The sequence below is a fragment of the Vespula pensylvanica genome, chromosome 15, assembly GCF_014466175.1.
Source record: "Vespula pensylvanica isolate Volc-1 chromosome 15, ASM1446617v1, whole genome shotgun sequence".
Taxonomy (NCBI): domain Eukaryota; kingdom Metazoa; phylum Arthropoda; class Insecta; order Hymenoptera; family Vespidae; genus Vespula; species Vespula pensylvanica.
In genome coordinates this window covers 4,473,805-4,484,488 of record NC_057699.1, presented here as the reverse complement: position 1 = coordinate 4,484,488, position 10,684 = coordinate 4,473,805, and the positions used below count along the sequence as shown (strand labels likewise).

General features: G+C 29.0%; 3 long non-coding RNA genes across 3 annotated transcripts in view; 1 reads left to right on the top strand and 2 right to left on the bottom strand.

The window, feature by feature from the left end:
• Positions 1-767: 767 nt before the first annotated feature.
• On the bottom strand, positions 768-4,507 carry LOC122634516. Its single transcript, XR_006328406.1, has 3 exons — positions 4,469-4,507; positions 1,913-2,004; positions 768-964 (listed from the first exon to the last, which is right to left on the bottom strand). It is a non-coding gene; the product is annotated as an uncharacterized LOC122634516 (long non-coding RNA).
• A 550-nt stretch (positions 4,508-5,057) lies between these two features.
• Positions 5,058-6,575, bottom strand: LOC122634517. Its single transcript, XR_006328407.1, has 3 exons — positions 6,375-6,575; positions 5,527-6,294; positions 5,058-5,448 (listed from the first exon to the last, which is right to left on the bottom strand). It is a non-coding gene; the product is annotated as an uncharacterized LOC122634517 (long non-coding RNA).
• Positions 6,576-7,654: 1,079 nt separating this feature from the next.
• Positions 7,655-10,684, top strand: part of LOC122634515 — a 4,722-nt gene continuing 1,692 nt past the window's right edge. The window contains exons 1-3 of the long non-coding RNA XR_006328405.1: positions 7,655-7,779; positions 7,941-8,339; positions 8,508-8,809. This is a non-coding gene — a long non-coding RNA (uncharacterized LOC122634515). The remainder of the gene's footprint in view (positions 7,780-7,940; positions 8,340-8,507; positions 8,810-10,684) is intronic.

Here is a 10,684-nt window from a genome sequence, read left to right as displayed (position 1 = left end):
CTATGTATTTTTACGGATTTAAATATCTGCATTTAAAATGTCATATACGTGAAAAATCGATCATCGATTGAATCCGAAATGCGTATAAGCTCCTAGTTCTCACCCTCGTCTTCAACTTTTCTCTCTCCTTGTTCTTCTTCTCCTTCTACTTCAGGATCGATTAACAGATTTTTCATATCAGGGTGATAGTTAATCTTTCTTGTTTCTTCGTTTCTAATTAGACCGATGGTCTTGAAATAAATACTGTTATCGCGTCTATGATTATTTAAGCAAGTGCAGTTCAAATCATCGTTAGATCGACATATAAGAATATTCTCAATGTTATGATCGATCTCCATTCTTTCTTTTTAACAACGTCGATTTCTTTTCAGAGTGGAAAAAGGTAGACATGAATAGGATTTTTCGATGAAATATTTTCCTCTTACAAAATATTACCTTGTTAGAAGAATTCTGCTTTCAAACAGATTTCAGATACGACGTCGGCGGACCTTGTCGACCTACCTCCCAATCGATTATACTCCCTCGCTAAAGCTGCTTTTAGTTCCTTTGAAAAAGAAATGCTGTTTTCCCATTCCACCTATAGACCTTGGTAAAACAGAAGCATCTTAGTCTCGTTATATCGGATTACTTTCTATGATGTCAAAGTAGGTATTTTCTAATAATATAAATTCTCTCTTGCTACGTATTTTTACGAATTGTTTTAAAAGGAAAACCTTAAGGTTTTTAAAAAGGAAAGAAAATACCTTGCTTTTAAATCCAGCAATTTATAATATCTTCAAAAGGTCGGCAAAAATATATGGAAACATTGATAATCCTCAATAATAAAATATTGCAGATCGTTACTACAGTAACTCAATATGTGCTCCATCACACGCATAAGGTAGACGTGTATTTTCGTTTTTCTCCTTCTTTTAAATTCGAGCTATACCAAAGGCACATGTCACCGTCGATGAATAATGTATTCCTATAAAATTTGTAAAATAAAAACTTTTAAATTTTTAAAAACACTGTTTCAAACGATAATATCCGATAACTTCGGAAATATTGAATATTCAATTGGGTCATGGTAGGTGAAGGACGAGTTTTTCACGTAGTAGGTGAAGGATTATTCGATTTCCATATAAATATAATAATTCTTATGATATAAATTTCTTATAATATAAATATAAGTAATATAAATATGATAATCATAGGAAGAAACTAATTAGGTAATGTTTAATAATAATTATAAAAATAAACAGGAGATACTACTGAAGCTAATTAATTCCATCTGATCTAATTTTTACCTTTATAAAAATATCGGAAAAATAAATATTCTTTGGAAAGAAGCGATCAGCAAATATGAAGCAAAATGCTTGGGGCAATGTATATTCATGCAAACAGAATAAAAGCAAACAAAAATAATATGTAGACGTCAAAGGGATTTACCGGAAATTCATTTCGATCAAAGCCATAACCGACCCTTTTGACTCTTTTAACCGCGTAATAGGAAATTGATTGACTTGCGAAAAGTCTATTGAAAGGAAATACGCCAAAGAGAGATTAAATAACGTAAAAAATAATTATGATCAAAGATCTTCTCTGATTTCATGCTTCATTACTACGTAATAAGGCAAAGTAAATATTTTAATTAAAATAATCCAGAAAAAGAGAAAAGGGAATAATATCGCGAAAGAAGTTTTAATGCAATATTTTTTATCAATCGAACAGTATTGAAATAAATATTCAGAGAAGAACAAATTTCTCGGGGGATTTTACAAAGAGAAATAATTATAATTTACAAAGAAAATTACGGAAATATAGGAAAAAGAGAGATCTTGGAACTAATTAAATCGCCAACGAAAAGCACGGTACGAAGTAAAATATCATTTTCGAACAAATTAATTCCGGCTTGAAAAATAAATCGATATACCAAATCCTAAATTTTCATATAACTCGGATGCTTCTTAAACTTCTTCGAAAGATACTTCTGTTTTTTCGGTTTTCTGCTGCAAACGGTCTCATCTGTAAAAAGATGATCATTATAAAAGTTAATGTTACATTGTTATATCATTCGAGTACGCAGTGTAATACTAAGTCTATCGTTCGTATATATCTGATAGCATCTACTCATGCAGCTATAGCTTTCGCAATTTGATTTTCTGCATCTTCAGACAAATTAGGCTGTTTCCTAGTACGGAATAGTAAATAATATATAGATATAGCTGGCATGTATAACAAGATAACAGCTGTCAGTTGAGACGATAGCATTATTACGGGAATAAAAATATATATATGTATATATTGAATGTACTATCGATATCTCGAATATCGCTTGTTAGTCGACTTGATACTTCCCCTTTATGATCGATTTTTATTATATGAGAAAGTATTCGAATATAAACGAAAGTAAAAAGTGCTTACGATATCTACATTTTTTATGATTCAAAAGAACAAATAACAAACTACCCTTTACCTCTGTTAGAATTCAATTTGATATACAATCTACATTCTCATGCAATATAAATACTTGCCAACATAATAGCATTTTCTTCATATTGGACCATTTCATTTGTCAATACATTTATTATATTACCAGGAAGTAATATCCTCTACAAATGAGAAATATATTTAATATAATGGTTCAAAATGCAGTAATGAATGTAGACATAGGTAAAAACGATGGCATCGGATTCGGTAAGACCGAGCGCCCAGTCAAGCAAATAAATTTAATTAAAGCTAAATAATTTAATATTCATTGATTACAAATAAAAAATTAATAAATCAATATTCGTTTATTACGAATGATAAATTAATAAGTTAATATTTATCGTCCGAAAAATAAATTTTATATCTGCGTTGATTACTGTAATTCAATTTTGATGCATTTTTTGTTGCATTTATTTTTAACTATACAGACAGTCGAAGGAAGGAAATCTTATTCTGTCAAAAATTAAGTCAGAAATTCCGATGCTTCGATATCCTCGTTTAGTAACTTTATTTTCGGTGATTATTCCTTTAGCAACAGTATCTACATTATAACTTCCATATTGAAAACGCTTGAACCGAACATGAGCCACGCCCACTGTTACCAGCTGCGATCGATCAGAGCTACTAATTATTTCTGTCGTTAGAATCGTATCTTTTTCTTATTTCGTAGTAAAATTTCAAAATGTATCATTTTTTTTTCTCTTTTTTTCCAAGATTCATTTTCAAGATGTAACAATAACGTTTAAATGCTATTCGTGTAGATGCTTGTCGCGAAAGTACTTGTTGCAAAACATTTTTGACAATTATATGAGATAGATACAGAAATGAAATAAATTACGAAGACGACCTTCCTTCGAATTTGCCAAGCCCTTGCCAAAACCGGCCGAAAAAAACGCGGTAACAAATGCGTGCAAAAATAATGAGAGAACGTTACATCATTACGGAATTTATAAAACTCGGAAATATGATATTTCTCTTTTTATATCCATCCTTCTTCAAATAGTTCAAAATATTTAGTTTCTTGGCGATATCAAAATGTATCGAATTTCTTCTTTATTTTTGCTCATTTTCAAGATATTATAATTTACGTTTAAATGTTACTCGTGTAGATACTTGTCGCAAAAATATTTATCGCAAAATATTTGACAATTATTTCGTTATGAGATAGATACAGAAATTGAATAAATTATTTATTCTTCGAATTTGCAAAGCCTTTACCAAAATCGGTCGAAAGAAATGCATTTGAAAAATGAAGGAAGAACGTTACGCCATTACGGAATATTTCTTTTATATTTTATTTATATATCTTTAATATTATATTTTTTATATTTTTTATTTACATTATGCCATTACGGGATATTTCTTATATTTTTTTAATATCTATCCTTCAAATGAATCGAAAATGTTATCTAGTCAATATTTAATTCCTTAATGACTTCATCAACGGCAATTGTCTCATAAATTACTCTCATATCGAAAGCCATTAACGCTATTACGTTCTGCATATTGCATCGATCTCATTTACATTGCATCTATCAATAAATATGACAAATCTTTTTGATTGACTTTTATTTGGCTTTAGTCGCATCCTTCTCTTTTTTTATAGGAAACTTTTAAAAATGTATCGATTTTTTTTTTTTTTGCTCATTTTTAAGCCATAATTAAAACGTTTAAATGCTACTCGAGTAGATGCTTGTCGCGAAAGTACTTATTGCGAAACATTTGGCAATTATTTCGTTATGAGATAGATAAAAATATCAGATAAATTAGGAAGACGATGATCCCCCTTCGAATTTGCCAAAATTCCTTTGCCAAAACCGGTCGAAAGAAATGCCTTTGATAAATGAAGGGGGAGCGTTACGCCATTATGAAAAACTCGAAAATGAAATATTCTTTATTTTCCGTCCTCTTTCAATTGGTTCAAAATTGTTTTCTGATCAATTTTTAGTTCTTTAGCGACATCATCTAGATTAATTTATAGAAAAATTTTATAACTTACTTTCATATCGGGAAGATTGAAACTGCTGCATACTCGGCCCAGCGATACTGCATCGACGAAGAAACATCACAAATCTTTTTGATTGACTTTTAATAGACTTGAGATACGCTTTTCTTTCCTTTTCTTTTTTTTTTTTTTTTTTGAAATACAATTTTTTTGAATTTTGTCTGCATTTTCATTGATTTTCCAGATATTTTAATAAATTTTATTTTTAACAAATTGTATAGAAATAGACGAATATAAACATACCCCTTTTAAAAATACTCTTAAAAAATCAGTTGCAAGACTTAAAAATCACTTTTTCGTCGCACGTTATGATATGACATTTCACTGCAGCTATTGAGCCTCCTTTTTCTCCTAACGATTGGAACTTCAGCGACGAAGATGTGGACGAAATACGAACTAAGTCTACTCATTGATGTGTAAGGCTGTGTTAGTGTTTCCCTCTAACCCACACATAACAATAGGTATTATATAGGTTCGAGCCAGTAGGTTTAATAAAGTGTAAAAACAAACTTTTCAGTTTCAGATATATATATTGTTTTTCCACAAGAGAGTATATCTAAATACATTTAGTTAATATACACATAGACATAGAATAGATACAATTTGTTTGTCGATAAATGCATAGAATACAATAAATATGCGTAAATAGATATAGGATAGATACAATTTGTTTTTCGATAAATACAAGAATACAATAGAATACAATAAATATGATATATAAGACCTAGTACAGTAGTAAATCTGTGAGAGAATAGTAAAACTTTGTGGGACGTTTTCTTAAAAATAATTGTACACAACGTGACGTGAACTCCTACAGAGCAAACCATAATAACGTAGCGCTGGAAGAAAGATCTCTTGGATAACGTGGAAACGAACTCGCGTTTTAATCCGTTGAGAGAACAGCAGGATTAGAGACGTGTTCGGTATTGTTATACTTCTTTCTCTATAACTTGTGGATTAATATTTTGCAGACCCTATGACAATCGATGCATTATAATATAAATAGTTATAACAAAAACATGCTTATAATAAATATTTAAAAAATATTTTACCTGCTATATATTGTATAGATACTGTGCTTGTAGTCGCTTATACAGCTGCTAAAGCATATTTTATAGTATTTGTACTTTTATCTCATTGCTCCTGTTTGTATAATATGTTTCTATATTTAATAATTGAAATTACAACTATTGTATTCCCGCCGATTCATCAATATTTATCTAACGCATTCTTTCATTTCGATTGCTTGGCGCAATTTTTCCAATCATTCATTCGTCATCTTTCGAATGGACGGCTATTCATTCCAAATTAATTGAATAATGTTGCCAAGTTGAAAGCAAAGTGATCTCATCAATTGGTTGAATGTTCAGCAGCTTTCATGAACTTTTTGATTTGCTTTCACGAACTTTTGTCATTGCTTTTCTTTCCACTTGGATCAAACCGTTTTGTTGGAAAGCTTTTCAAATTCGATGGGAAGTGGTTTTTTTAACTTATCTAATTTCTTTTCCATATCATCAAAGGGTTAATCCTCCAATACATTGATTGGTATTTGTGTGACAAGCATTTAAATGAGCAGCTCGTGTGTTATGACAATCCTTTCTATTTTTCTTTGAAGATCTTGAAATAATTCAATTGGAGATATACATTATATCATGGCCATACAAATAATTGATTCTGAAGCTTCTCCGTAGACCCATAGATAATGTTTCTTTGGAGGATTTTAAAATAAGATATAAATTCCATTTTTCCATTTTTGCAAAATCAATTGCAATCAAATTGCATAAGCAATTTTGTTCAACCTGGTATCATTTTGACAATGCCTAATAAAAAAGTAGATATATTAGATTTACAAAAGTAAATGTATCATTCTAAAATTGAAATAAATTAGAATGAAATATACCAAAACTGTTTGAAGCCACGAATGCCTCAAATATTATACAAATATTTGAAGCTATAAAAACCACTTTACTGTCTATATCTTCGAATGTCTTAGATTCATTATTTTTGTATTGTATCGGCAGGATACAGAATTTGTATATAGCTTTTCTTCCTTTTTCGCTTAACAATCGTAAGAATAGAAATCAAGAAACTTTGCTAGTTCTCTCAGAGAAGCAAATTTTACTCCTATAATACAAAAAAATTATTTACTACAATAATAGAAAGAAATTAACACGTTATAGTGATGTAAGGCATACGATGTGAAACAAAAACTAACCTTTTTAAATGAAGTGGGCAGTATTCCATGAAAGTTTCGTTCTCTGATTGATTCCATTCGATAACAAATGACTTATATTTAAATATTATATCTAAAATCTCTTCTTTTGTAATCTTCGATAACAAATTTGATAACAATTTGTGTAATAGTCAAACATGTAAACAGTAATAACATGAACAGTAGATATCATTAAAAAACGCAGTAGAAATCATAATTACCTGACATTATTATTTATATACAGAAATATTTAAAATCTAATAGTCTTTCCATACTTTAATTTCTTATTCGTCGTGTATTAATTTGGGAAAAACGTTTCTTCGCATTTCACCGGCCGGTAATATCATTCTAGTACAACTCAGATGATAGAAGCAATCAATTTGCCGCGCTTTCTAAAGGCGACTTTTCACCGAACATTTTGGAAACGGTCTGAAATGTATTTGTTTACTTATTTGAAAATTGTTATGCCATAAAAGTGAAAAAGAAGGAAGAAAAAATTTGATTGGGAATTTCTGTTACAAAAGAGAATAAAACGTGATTGAAATTGCTAAGAAAATTGGCGACGTTTAGGGATGACGTGGAATAAAGGCTCTTCTCAAGTGTTTTCGTTAAAATGCTGTCAATACCGTAGTTTTGATGAGAATGGTACTATCGACGTTGGCAAAGAATTAGATGATTACGAGACAGTTTTGAACGAGTATGAAAGGGAGCTCCATGTTGTGTGCCGTTTGATTAAATACGGAAAAGTTCAATTGAACGATTAACGATTTTATTAAAAAAAAAAAAAAATCTATTATTCTATAGATAAAAACATATTAATCTATAATTATTGAATAATAATTAATAATATATAATTATTATTAAATATAATTATTATTATTATTAAATAGTAAATTAAATTAATTATATCTATAGAAATCTATTAATCTATAGATTCTAATTAATAAAATGAAACGTAATCAAAGTATCCGTAAAACGGCCCGTTACTGAAGACAATTTAAGAACAAGATTATCATCATGAGGAAGAAGAAGAAGAAGAAAAAAAAACTGGTCCTGCGGGATCAGACTATTGATTATGGTCTGACTGTCTAGTGTAAGTAATTCGAATCAATTTATTTTTGAGATAAAGTAGAAAAAATGTTTTTCTTCCAACTTGATATTTGAGTCTCGCATTTATAACGAATTATTAATAACATTACTATCACATTATTTAAAAATTATCTCATCCGTAATTAATTAATTTGTGTCGTTTAGGGATCGACTCTTCGCCAGTGTCAAGACTCTTCGCCAGTGTTTCGTGCAAGTGTTTTATATAACAATATACTGTTACTATAACAATATACTGTGACTATATGCTGTAACTATATACTGTAATTGTGACGAAAATGCTACTAGCAACAATGACAAAGAACTAATGTCGTTAAAAAACAATTTTGAACAGTTCGAAAAACAGTCCGAAAAACAGTTGTGTGCATAAAAAATGTCGTGTGCATAAAAAATGAAAAATGTAGTGGGATGAACTTCTATTTGCATATCGTTAATAAAATTAAACGATACCGAAGTCTTCCTCAAGAGAGAACGAAATTATCATCATGAGAAGAAAGAAGAAGATACTGTCCCTGCCGATTCAAGCTATTGGTTACAACATCCAATGTAAGTAATTCGAAAGAATTTATTTTTGAGATAAAATACGAAGAACGTTTTTCCACCAACTTAATATTTAAATCTCGCAGTTAACGAACGTATAAAATTACTAATAACATTACTATCGCATTATTGCAAAATTAGATTATACATAATTAATTAATTTGTGATATTTAGGGATCGAGGCAGTGTCAAGATTCTTCGCATGTGTTTTCGTTCAAGTGTTTCGATACCGTAGTTGTGATCAGACTTTATAGTATTAGCGACGCTGTAACGAACAGTTTTGAACGTTTTCGAAAAAATGTCGGATGTGCCGTGTAGTTAATAACGAAAAGTTTAATTGAACTTTTGTTTGCAAATCGTAAATAAAATTAAACGATATCGATACTTCAAACGGCGCATCATGAACAATAATGTGAGAACGAGTCAAGATGATGCAACCGTCGCTGCCGATTCGACTATTGATTACAACGTCTAATGTAAGTAATTCGAAATATTCTAGTGATTTATAAATTGCTAGAAATAAAATAAGAAGAATGTTTTCCCCCCGACTTAATATTTAACGAACGTATAGAATTACATGTAATAATATTAGTATCGCATCATTTAAAAATTAGATTATGAAATTTATAATTAGATTATATCTAATAAAACACCATAATAATAATAATAATAATTACACTTTACTCAAACTTTTAATAAATGTTCAAAAATCTCTATGCTTAAGTAAAAAATTTAAAGCCGATCAGAGAAAATGAAGTATTAAGTTTATTTCCGATAGTTTATTAAAATTTTCAAGTCAATGAAATTTCTATTAATCTATGAATTTTATATTTGTCCATTCTAAAACATTCAAATATCCTAAATTTTAAAAGAGAAGTAAACATTTAATAAAAGAAGCTTACATAAAAACATCGATACTACACAGACACAGACACAGACATTACAAAAATTATATGCATTAAAGAAACATTTCTCGTACTGCGAAACATCTCGTACTGAAATAAGTCGGATATAAATAATATTAAGAAAGAAATGTACATAAACCTATCTGTAGACAATCTTTTCATTTAAAAAGAATTCTTTTGCTTTTCCTCTTTTTTTTTTGATTTTTTTGATTTTTTATTTTAATTCATTTTTTATTATATATATTTTATTATTTTTTATATATTTTATATATTTTATATATTTCTTTTTTTTTTTTTAGTTTTTTCCTTTTTTAATTTTAATCAACTTTTTCTTAATCTTTCTTTAATTTTTTGTAATGTTTACATAAATATATATACATGTAAGTTAATAATTAAACACAAACATCTATATAAATACATCGATCTACTCAACCAATATATATTCTACGATTTAATATATAAATTAATATATCAGACGTTTTCGAACAAATCATTTTTCTGAATTTTTATGTATAATTCAATGTGTCAATGATAAATTAATGAATTAATTAATAATGTTAATAAATCAATTTATAATTTATAGAGAAAGAAATACTCTTCTATTTAATAGAAAATTTTGATTGTATACTATTTTTTAAGCAAAAATTGCAAAAAATCCTGTATTACAATAGAAAAATGTTGCGGCACTCCATACAGGATATGTCAAATACTTGTATAGCATTTCTAAAACATTCCGGCACTTATGCTCAAATTTAAGCGTATCCAAAGATTCTAAACAGAATTTAAATTCGAATTATATGGGTCGTTTAATACTGCTAACAAAATTTTTGCGATTTTGCGCAACACGAGACGAGGCTTAGGATCACTACCACATTGAAATATCCAATCATTTTTCGTAATAAATTTTGCGAAGAATATCTTGTCGGTTTTTAATATTTCGATGTATTACCATTCTGACATAATACCTTTAATTTGCGCCATGAACGGCTCAACATCTTGACCAAAAATGGATGCTCGGATCAAGATATTCTTACTTTTGTGTTTTGTTGGTAGGATTTAACAAAGAATGTCCTATCTCTTACTTTTGTGTTGCTAATACCCAAAAAATTACGTCGTAACCGAATAATCTGAATTAGCCGACACTATTAAATAGCACATTAAATTAATAATTTAGTGACCTATGGGAGAGTTCCTAAAGTAATTTTAAATCAATTTTTTTTGTAAAGGTTTATGCCGCATAATCCGAAATGTGTTAAATACTTTTACTTATGTGTAAATTATTCAATAAAAGCCAGCGCCAAAATAAATTTTCGATTTGTTCAGGGTGTAATTAAATGTTCGAAAAAGGAGACGTAAAATTTAAAAAAAGAAACGAAACAATGGGCACCTTGACGTAAAAAGAAGAATTATTATTATTCGGCAGAAGAATTATTCTTTCCGCCGAAG